This window comes from Schistocerca cancellata, chromosome 3 (assembly GCF_023864275.1).
Source record: "Schistocerca cancellata isolate TAMUIC-IGC-003103 chromosome 3, iqSchCanc2.1, whole genome shotgun sequence".
Lineage (NCBI taxonomy): Eukaryota > Metazoa > Arthropoda > Insecta > Orthoptera > Acrididae > Schistocerca > Schistocerca cancellata.
This window is the reverse complement of record NC_064628.1, coordinates 44,953,297-44,965,159: the sequence shown is the minus strand read 5'-3', so window position 1 is coordinate 44,965,159 and position 11,863 is coordinate 44,953,297. Positions and strand designations below refer to the sequence as shown.

The 11,863-nt window shown below is 42.4% G+C and overlaps 1 long non-coding RNA gene across 1 annotated transcript; it reads right to left on the bottom strand.

Annotated features, from left to right (window-relative positions):
- Positions 1 to 6,152: 6,152 nt before the first annotated feature.
- On the bottom strand, positions 6,153 to 10,889 carry LOC126176901 (uncharacterized). The gene is made up of 2 exons (XR_007535689.1): positions 10,699 to 10,889; positions 6,153 to 6,435 (listed from the first exon to the last, which is right to left on the bottom strand). It is a non-coding gene; the product is annotated as an uncharacterized LOC126176901 (long non-coding RNA).
- Between the last annotated feature and the right edge of the window lie 974 nt (positions 10,890 to 11,863).

Sequence of the window (11,863 nt, the reverse complement as noted above, 5' to 3'; positions counted from 1 at the left end):
GCACTATGGGACTTAACATCTGAAGTCATCAGTCCCTAGAACTTAGAACTACTTAAACCTAACTAACCTAAGGACATCACACACATCTATGCCCGAGGCAGGATTCGAACCTCCGATCGTAGTGGTCGCGCTGTTCCAGACTGAAGCGCCTAGAACCACTCGGTCACAAAGGCCGGCCCGACTTCTACACCCCACGAAAGATGCTAGCCGACTACCCTATTTCTCGGTCTCCCAAATCACTCCACGAAATTAATTAGTCTTTTGGTCATTCTGGTCAGTCACAATTAGGAGCAAAATATTGACCTTTTCATTGGGCGCCCTTCCTCTAACAGACCTTTAGGAAGGTGCTGTGACCTGAGAGCACTTTTCCTTTTTCCCTGCGAAAGTCTCAGAAAATCCTGGCCATCGTGTGAAATCACAAACCAGTAAGCCAGCCATGGAGAATCCGGCCACATCCGGTTTAGGATAATTATGAAAAGATCGACCTGTCGCTACCAGTTTAGAGAACAGCTTCTTCCTGCCGGATACAGGCTCTGTTGAACATAATAGCAGACAAGCGTTGCTAGGAAACGATATGTTACAATGAATCCACTTGCACTGCAAACATTTAGAGCTAATTCGAAGAATAAACTTTGCAAGACTTTTAGAACACATATAACTCTAACTACAGATATAATATAATTCTATAAACCTTTACACATTCTTTAACATATCTTGCAGTCAGATATCCAGTAAAAATAAGCAATCAGGTTTGGTTTAGAATATCATGCAGGAGAAAAAGGGAGACGTGTCATAGTGTCTAATGCTGTGAGATTCCAGTCACAGAATTTCATTGTAGTCAGTACGGCAAAGTGAATGCACTACAGCATGAAAACAGAATGTTCTAGGAACAAAATTGAAAATGTGTTGGTTAATTATGGAGCCATTTTTAGAGCCAAATATGGCTCTTCAAGATATTAAACCTATCTTATGTGATTATGTAACAGTTAGTGATCTACCAGAACTGTTCAAAATATTTAATAATCAATTCCTGTCGATGGTTTACAAGATAAAATATTACTGCTGTAGGTAAATGTAGAGCTCTCGAAAGTTTGTATTCAGAGACAGTTTTGTCACATGGACCTAAAAGCAAAGATAAAGCTGAATTACTTATTAAAACTTAAAGAATAAAGACTTCTGTTGATATCACGAAATATCAAGTTGTGTTCTGAAGACCAAAGTATCGTATACAAGCTTAGTGCTGTCAACCATGCAATAGGTCTTTCAGGTGTGGTCAGTTTGCTGATGGACTGACTCCTTAGTAAATCCATCTTTATAAAAAGTGACACAGAGATAGTGGTTTCGAAATTATGTGACAAAGTCCTATTTAAGACGGTAGATGCACATCTTAGTGCCTATAATTCTTTGCTGCCTCGCAGTTTGGTTCAGGGAAAAGAGTATTCACAAAACATACATTTTATTCTTTTGTGTGCGAGGCACTGGCGGGGCTACAGAATAGATTGGGAACTAGTGAAAGCATTTGAATGTGAGTGCTTTCGATACATTCAACACACAGAGAAGAGACTTTAATATCATTGACCTTCCATTGTTGTTGTTGTTGTGGTCTTCAGTCCTGAGACTGGTTTGATGCAGCTCTCCATGCTACTCTATTCTGTGCAAGCTTCTTCATCTCCCAGTACCTACTGCAACCTACATCCTTCTGAATCTGCTTAGTGTACTCATCTCTTGGTCTACGATTTTTACCCTCCACGCTGCCCTCCAATACTAAATTGGTGATCCCTTGATGCCTCAGAACATGTCCTACCAACCGATCCCTTCTTCTGGTCAAGTTGTGCCACAAACTTCTCTTCTCCCCAATCATATTCAATACTTCCTCATTAGTTATGTGATCTACCCATCTATCTTCAGCATTCTTCTGTAGCACCACATTTCGAAATCTTTTATTCTCTTCTTGTCCAAACTATTTATCGTCCATGTTTCACTTCCTTACATGGCTACACTCCATACAAATACTTTCAGAAACGACTTCCTGACACTCAAATCTATACTCGACGTTAACAAATTTCTCTTCTTCAGAAACGCTTTCCTTGCCATTGCCAGTCTACATTTTATATCCTCTCTACTTCGACCATCATCAGTTATTTTGCTCCCCAAATAGCAAAACTCCTTTACTACTTTAAGTGTCTCATTTCCTAATCTAATACCCTCAACATCAACCGACTTAATTCGACTACATTCCATTAAATATGAAAAATGATTCAAAAACTTTTCTGTTCGCAGATGACACAAGTTCTGCTGATAACGGCGTGGAACATAATTGAAATGATGTAGCTAGTAGGTTAGTCGGTAACGTAAGATGGATCAACGCTTAACTGCAACAAACGCTACGCATGTAGATTCTTAAATTGATCTCTTGTAAAAGTAAAGTTTTATTGTGCTAAAACGGACAGTCCGTTAAGGAAGTCAGTTGTTTTAAGTTTTGCGACTAAGAGAATATGAAAAGAATTCTTGTAAGTGAAACTTGTTTGGTCTACCGCAAAATATTCCAAGACGGCTTTGTCCACTCAGAAGGTGGCTCAGAAAAGGACAGTCATATAGATCTGCAGTGTCAGTTCGCGATCTTTGTGTAGGTCTTTGGCCAGGTTTTTCGGAACTCTAACTGTACCCTCCCTTTTCATGGGCCATATCATGGGATTTGTTGTTGACTGCAACATTCATTCAGTGGAAACTAAACTAAAAGTCGATATGTACCTCGATAACATTGCCACACGGTCTAAGACGCTGCAGTCATGGACTCTGCGGCTGATCCCGGTGGATTGGTTGGTTGGTTCTTTTTGGGGGAAGAGCGCAAATAGCGAGGTCATCGGTCTCATCGGATTAGGGAAGGACAGGAAAGGAAGTTGGCCGTGCTCTTTCAAAGGAACCATCCTGGCATTTGCCTGGAGCGGTCTAGGGAAATCACGGAAAACCTAAATCAGGATGGCCGGACGCGGGATTGAAGCGTCGTCCTCCCGAATGCGAGTCCAGTGTGCTAACCACTGCGCCACCTCGCTCGGTGATCCCGGTGGAGGTTCGAGTCCTCCTTCGGGCATGGGTGTGTGTGTTTGTCCTTAGGATAATTTAGGTTATGTAGTGTGTAAGCTTAGGGACTGATGACCTTAGCAGTTAAGTACCATAAGATTTCACACACATTTGAACATTTTTGAACATTGCCACAAGCGGTGTAGACCAAGGTGTTCAGCAGATTGATTTTCAGTAGGCTTTCAACGGAACTCAAAAAACTGAGTGGTAAACCCACGTCTTCGATACGAAATGGAAATGTTTCCTTACAGCATACTCCTGTTATGTACAAGAGTTCGCCGCATAACTGATGATATGACATTTTTTATAATCACCATTCTTTAAACTATCTACTGACTCGTTCCACGATCGTGTACCTTTGCCTCACATGGTCTCACGGAACTGACATGACTGAACTCTACATGAACTATATTTTACTACACAAAGTGTCTTCAAAAGAAACCTTCTTTGTGAGAAACAGACACACAAATATCTCTGTGGAGTGTGAGATCGTGATTTTTGGCAAGTATCTCTTAAGATGAATAAAATCCTCATCAATTTATCGTCTTGAAGGTGGTGGAAGCAAGAGATGAAAGCTCAAGTTTTTAATTTGACAACTGAGGATGACTGAGAACATTTTACACAGGGCTGCTATCGTGGGAAACAGCTTTCATATGCGCTGCAGTATTGAAGTTCACTCAACGTTTATTTCAGCAACATTTCTGAACTGACGTATCTTTTAATGAAAAACTGATTTGCATCTGTCTAAGATCAGGTAGATTCACAACCGAACTGTACGTAGGCATCTATTATTCCGCGGAAGTTTTACTTTAGCAAGTGTCATAGTATCAGGAGGACACTGAAGCGGTTCTTATGTATGCTGCAGCAGGAACAGTAATCTTCAGACCACAGTGAAAATCAGAAGCGGTATGCAATGCGTTTCATATATTGCAGTGTGGTAAGGCTGTCCACCTTGATGCATTGCGCCGTCTTATGCATTGCTTTTCTTTTCTGTTTTGTTAAGAATTGAGGAGAACAAGTTAATTACTGGAGGTATATGATACAGATTAAGGTACTTCTAGTCAAACTGGTTTCCTGCTATGGAGATTAGCTGTTACTCCTTGTACGGGAATGTTTGAGATTTTTGTGTAATGTAAACTCTAGTGTTGTAGTGTAAACAACAATAAGGCCTACTTGCTTTGATTGTATACAAAGTGACAGCAACTATCATGAATAAATGTGAAAATATGCAGCGTTTGGCTGCGACGTTACTTTGTTTTGAGTTGCGAGATTTGTCTGATGGCTCTGAGCACTATGGGACTTAACATCTATGGTCATCAGTCCCCTAGAACTTAGAACTACTTAAACCTAACTAACCTAAGGACATCACACAACACCCAGTCATCACGAGGCAGAGAAAATCCCTGACCCCGCCGGGAATCGAACCCGGGAACCCGGGCGTGAGATGCGAGAACGCTACCGCACGACCACGAGCTGCGGACAGATTTGTCTGAAATCTAAGCTGGTTTACCTACGTAAAGCGCAGTCACATCTGGAGAGGAACGCGTTAGTGTCAAAACGTATTGCCATTAGACTAGCATTTAACCAGCCGAAAGCAACTGGGGACGACTGAAGTAGAGATTTTTTTCATTTCCTTATTACGTTCGCATGGCAACGAGCTACTGTTATTAATAGAGACTAAAGCTGCAACATAGGAACATGATACCCTCCATTCGATATGTCTAACTCAACAATGAAGCTTTGGTTAAGTGGTCTTGGATTAGATGCTTATCGATGTCCTGATAAAACTTGAGTGTAGTATTGAGTGGTGCTTGATACAATTGTTAGACGTTCTTGTTAGCCATCTTTGTTTTGCTATTAATTATAAATAAGATAAGCAATGTCAAGTAGATACTTTTTGTATCATAAGTAATCATTTCTTCCCAGCATTGTTTAATGAGGACAGATGTGTATTTGATGAGTGTATGACAATAGTCTGACATTGACACATCCTTCAAGATGAAAGTATCCTGTGTGATTCACAAAATGCTAAGTTTTACCACAGATATCTCGATAAATATGCCTTCCATAATAATGCCCTTCTCCAAATACTACCATACAGAGAATGGGACGCAGTGTCAGGAGTTATGCTCATATGTTGATTCTGGTCTCTGAAACTGATGACACATTCTGTCTCAGATTCACCTTGTGGATATCAGTAATGAAGGTAGATGAATCGAGACCATCATTCTCAAAATCAGATCATCATTTTAGGCAAGTAATCACCCAAAAAGTGTCGAATGAGAGACATGCTTTTCGAGGTGCTGGTTGTTTAAACTCAGCTGGTTTTGTAGGTATTTATTTCCAGAAATGAGACGGATATTTTCTGGCAGCAAACTTTTATCGTGCATATTGATGCCTCTTGTGGAGCTACAGCCTGTGTTATTTTGTGTTAGTGAAGATACATCGTTAAACAAACTTTAAAAAATGGGTGGTTTATCTGAACTTTAAAAATGGGTGGTTTATCTCGTGGTCTCGTGGTAGCGTTCTCGCTTCCCGAGCACTGGGTCCCGGGTTCGATTGTCGGCGGGGTCAGAGATTTTCCCCTGCCTCGAGATGACTGGATGCTGTTGTGTCGTCTTCATCATCATCATTCATCCCCATTACGGTCGGAGGAAGGCAATGGCAAACCACCTCCACTAGGACCTTGCCTAGTACGGCAGTGCGGGTCTCCCGCATCAGTCCCCTACACTCCATCAAGGAAAAAAATGGTTCAAATGGCTCTCAGCACTATGGGACTCAACATCTTAGGTCATAAGTCCCCTAGAACTTAGAACTACTTAAACCTAACTAACCTAAGGACATCACACACACCCATGCCCGAAGCAGGATTCGAAACTGCGACCGTAGCAGTCCCGCGGTTCCGGACTGCAGCGCCAGAACCGCTAGACCACTGCGGCCGGCACTCCATCAAGGAGTATGGGACTTCATCACCATCATCAAATCTCAGAATAATTGACCCAGGGGCAAACTACATATTAGATTTCTTTAACAAGGTTAATGTTATAAGATTATAAATGAAATCGACACAATTTTTGTTTTGTGATACAGTTGTATTTAGAGGGAAGAGACAAACAGAAGAATCAGTACAGGAGGCATCATGTCAGAACTGATGTCTTCTTAGCGGTAGTAGTAGGGGTAGCCGACGGCACCATAGGGGTAGGCGGAGTAGGCGCTGATGGCGGGGTAGCCGAAGGCGCTGTAGGCGTAGGGGGCGGCGTAGGCGTAGTAGGCCTCGGCGCCCTTCAGGGTCTCCTTGGCCTTCTCCTGGGCGAACACGGCCGCCACCAGCAGGACTACGAGGAAAGAGCAGACCTGTGGACACAGAACACACCATTAACTGAAATGTACATTACTGTAACAAAGTAAATACCCACATTCCTTGTTGCTGTGATAATATAATCACCTGGCAGCATTTTTATCTGCGCACACACTGAATACTACTTGAAGTCCCCAAATAACAATCAGTCCTACAAATACTTTGTCACGTTTTAGGCACACTGTGTCATCAGAAAATTGGAAACTAACTTAATGGAAACTATCACACCAAATTTGTTTCCGCTATTCTGATGATGGGTCATGACTGCAATTAGTCAATATAGGTTTTTTGTTGGTAGCTTCCTGAAGCAGTATTATGGGCTTGCTGAGTTAGTTGTGTAATGGTTGCAGGCCTTCTGTACTGCCTTTTAGCGCAAGTTAAACTGAATGTACCACTCTGAATTTATTTTAGCACACAGAAGAAAATTCTTATAGAAATGAGTTGGTGAGCTTGATGTAGGGAGCAGATGATAGGAAATCTCAACTGTATGAGCCTTCAGACTCTCGTTACGAAATATAGAACAATGTGCGGGAAAAACCCTTACACACTATAAACAATACCGTCCAGAAACACAGCTATAATTGAAAACGAGAAAATGGAGGCTTAGAGTTTAACGTCTCGTCGACTAAAAAGTGATTAGAATCAGGGCACAGGCACGGAAGACGAAGGATAGAGAAAACAATCACTTATTTACTTTTCAAAGGATTCATACTGGTTTTGGCCTTTAGCAATTTAGGAGAAAACCTAAAAATGGATGGCAGGAATTGGAAACATAGTCCTCGTGACTGCAAGTCCTGTGTCTTATTAGTGCTGCGTAAAAGCTTTGTGTCAGACACAACTAAAAACCTTCAACATCGAATGAAAGTTTTCAGACGGCACCAGAATCTGTTCTGCAAGTGGTAAAGATTTACTTTCTATTGAACTGTTTTACAGCGAACATCTATTATAAATAGTGTAAGTCCACAAGAATATGTTTCTTAGAACCAACTAACACAAGAAAACTGCTGGAGCTGAGCTCAGATTCTTTACGAGTATGTAGGCGTGTTACATACGCTGTACGGATACTGGGTCACTTTTGCTTGATATATTGTCTGGCAATATAAGCTGAGCCACTATGTTGCCACAGAGGTATCGCAGAGGGCCTTACCTCTCTCTCATGAGCTTAGAGTGCCCGCTTCTGTCAGCCTCAGCTTCTGTCTTATTCACTGAGATCACAACACACGAAAGAACACTTTAATCAACCACAATACGCCGAACAAATAGTCTGGATTCTTGCAACAACAGGGGCCATTTTAACTCTGATATGACTAACCTAGTGCTGAAAACTCGAAAAAAGAGAACGGTTAGGTCCTTGAGAAGACCAGTTGATGAAACATCTTTTTTGTTTTGATTATCAAATACAGAAAAAAACGGGAAATTCATACTTCGTGTTATTCAAGAGAATACCGATAATTTTCTGTCCACCAACACTATGATCCGGGATCAAATTCTTATGCCGCTATGAAACTGATGACAAAAATAGTACTGCATAACTGGTTAACTTGTGGAATCAATGTTGTCAAGGCAATAAAACAGTAAAAATCATGTCTGAATTATAATATTATCTCTGTTTTATCATTGCAAATGCGTGATATTGCTGAACAGGAGTTCCACAGTTCATAAGGCAGAAATGAGGGAAAGAAAAGTTTCGACAACCAGATCTACTACGGACCCTGACTGCTCAGATCAAAGACTTATCTCTCCAGATAAGTTCATAGAACTACGCCAGAAAAAATTCAGTATTTCATAATATCTTCAATGAAATGTTTTTATTAATTAATTTATTATTTATTTATTTCACCGCTCTCTTTTAATTTGTCATGTAAGTTTCTGGCCGCCACGAGTCTGAAACGGCAAGAGTACGCGTACCATTGAAAGCCCGCTGGTTACTCTGCGAGCGATGAAGAAACGCAGATTGGGGATTACTAATATAGATACGATAGTAAACAAATGGATCACATAAAGATTGGGGTGAAAGTCGCAGTTATGACTACAAAGAAAGTGAAATGGAACTGGCTGGGAACTGTATTAGGGCGAATGGATGGCAGTATGAGCCAAGGCGAATCTTTTCTGAAGTTCAAGAAGTAAAAAAACAAGGCCTGAGGCCTTTGGGGTGGACGATATTTCTTCAGAATTATCGAGATCTTTTAGGAGAGCCTGCTAAGACGAAACTAATCCACCCCGTGTGCAAGGTATATGACACAAGGGAAAAATCCTCAGACATCGAGAAAAATGTAATCTTTCCAGTTCCAAAGAAGCGGGAGTTTGCAGTTGTGAATATTACCAAGACGTAAGTTTAGTGAGTTATAGTTGCGAAATCCTGACACAGTTTGTCTGTAGAAGGATGGAAAAACTTGTAGAAACCTGTCTCGGTGAAGTTCACTTTGGGTTATGGAGAAATGTAGGAACACGAGAGCAGTATTGACTATGCAACTTACGTTAGAACATAGGTTAAGGAAAGGAAAACCCCCGCGATTGTAGCATTCTTCGAAGGTAAGGCTTTGAGGTTTGTTGATGACTTTGCAATTCTGTCAGAGATGGCTCAAAAATGGTTCAAATTGCTCTGAGCACTATGGGACTTAACTTCTGAGGTCATCAATCCCCTCAGAGATGGCCATAGACTCTGAAGATCGGTTGAATAAATTGCGCAAAGAGTCGAAAAGACGTTGTAAGATGAACATCAACCAAAACTGATACAAGGATAATGCTATGTAATCTAATTAAATTAGGCGATAGTGAGTGAATTAGACTAGGAAATGAGATACTAAGAACCGCAGACGGGCTTTGATATTTCTGGAGAAAAAATACGTGACGATTGTCAAATTAGATAGCCAATAGCAAGAAAAATTTTAGGACGTATTTTCTGGAGAGATTTGTCTATAGTTTACCTGCGTATGGAAACGAAGAGAATGGAAGATTTGAAATGTGATGCTGTAGGAGAATACTGAAGTTTTTTCAGTTGACTGTCGGAGCGTGTCCATAGCTCCACCTCAATAGTGGAAGATACGATAGTGTGTTTAGAGAATTCTGAGAATTCATTAGGACCAAGCTGCACCTTGGTACATATATTGAGACTAGTCAAATGATGCCATGCAGGCAATTTTGGTGTCAATTATGACGGTACTAGAATGAGGACAGCATAACACCCAGTTTCCGAGTAGGGAAAAACTGCAACTCAGCTGGAGTTCGAACTCGGGTTCGATCAGTTAGCAATCTGCTGCGCTGACCCCACAGCTACCGAGGCGGACCGTATTAGCAGGGTAGATTGGATTGCCAATGAGGAAGTATTGATTCGAATCTGGGAGAAAAGAAATGTGTGACAGAAGTCGGGTAAAAGAATGAATCGGTTTGTAGGCCATTTTCTGAGGCATCAAGAGTCCTCAGTTTGGCAATGGAGGAAAGTGTGGGGTGTGGGGTAAGAATTTGAGTGGAAGAGGAAGGCTTGGCTACAGTAAGCAGATTCAAATGGTTATAAATTGCAATAGCGAAAAGACGTTCAAGAGATAGACCAGCGTGAAGAGTAGCGTCAAACTAGTCTTGAGACTGAAGATCACAACAAGATGCAGGTACAGTACAGATGCAAGTCGCTGAAGGTCCTAAATGTGGTACAACGATAAGTGGTCTCAGCGATATACTCCATAGTAGAATGAGATTTTCACTCTGCAGCGGAGTGTGCGCTGAAATGAAACTTCCTAGCAGATTAAAACTGTGTGCCCGCCGAGACTCGAACTCGGGACCTTTGCCTTTCGCGGGCAAGTGCTCTAACAACTGAGCTACCGAAGCACGACTCACGCCCGCTACTCACAGCTTTACTTCTGCCAGTACCTCGTCTCCTACCTTCCAAACTTTACAGAAGCTCTCCTGCGAAACTTGCAGAACTAGCACTCCTGAAAGAAAGGATATTGCGGAGACATGGCTTAGCCACAGCCTGGGGGATGTTTCCAGAATGAGATTTTCACTCTGCGGCGGAGTGTGTAAAGGCAAAGGTCCCTAGTTCGAGTCTCGGTCGGGCACACAGTTTTAATCTGCTAGGAAGTTTTACTCCATAGTAGTTTGTGTAGTATGTATGCAGATGTGTATGTATAGGCAAGTCTGTTGGAGACCTCCATCTGACAGCGGATGTTGAACGGCTCCTACTGTTGCTGTTGATGGTGATAACGTCTTAAGTAGTGAATATCCTTGTACCGAATGGTGCTTCATATTTGTAAGGAGGTACTTACGAAAGCCTTCATGGTGCGTCGATCTGTTGCTTCGGCAGACAGTGATGCCTGGACGGCAGTGGGCCGGGCATTTATAGCAGTTTGCGGACGCGGCCTTGGCGCTGGCTGGCCCGGGCGTGGTCGCCGCGTCGCTCTTGAACTTGCCGCCGCGTCTGCTTGCCGGACCTGCTCGCCAACGGCTCCGCGTGACGGCAGCAAAGGTCAGTAATTGCAGGGCACGCGGGCCGGCAGGCGAGGCTGACTACAGGGTTTCCGCTCAACGGCGCACGCTGATGACGAATGTGCTTCGGCGACGAGTGCCAAGATCATTGCTCATCATCATCATCATCATCATCATCATCATCATTTAAGACTGATTATGCCTTTCAGCGTTCAGTCTGGAGCATAGCCCCCCTTATACAGTTCCTCCATGATCCCCTATTCAGTGCTAACAGTGGTGCCTCTTCTGATGTTAAACCTATTACTTCAAAATCATTCTTAACCGAATCCAGGTACCTTCTCCTCGGTCTGCCCCGACTCCTCCTACCCTCTACTGCTGAATCCATGAGTCTCTTGGGTAACCTTGCTTCTCCCATGCGTGTAACATGACCCCACCATCTAAGCCTGTTCGCCCTGACTGCTACATCTATAGAGTTCATTCCCAGTTTTTCTTTGATTTCCTCATTGTGGACACCCTCCTGCCATTGTTCCCATCTACTAGTACCTGCAATCATCCTAGCTACTTTCATATCCGTAACCTCAACCTTGTTGATAAGGTAACCTGAATCCACCCAGCTTTCGCTCCCATACAACAAAGTTGGTCGAAAGATTGAACGGTGCGCAGATAACTTAGTCTCGGTACTGACTTCCTTCTTGCAGAAGAGAGTAGATCGTAGCTGAGCGCTCACTGCATTAGCTTTGCTACACCTCGCTTCCAGTTCTTTCACTATGTTGCCATCCTGTGAGAATACGCATCCTAAGTACTTGAAACCGTCCACCTGTTCTAACTTTGTTCCTCCTATTTGGCACTCAATCCGTTTATATTTCTTTCCCACTGACATTACTTTCGTTTTGGAGATGCTAATCTTCATACCATAGTCCTTACATTTCTGATCTAGCTCTGAAATATTACTTTGCAAACTTTCAATCGAATCTGCCATCACAACTAAGTCATCCGCATATGCAA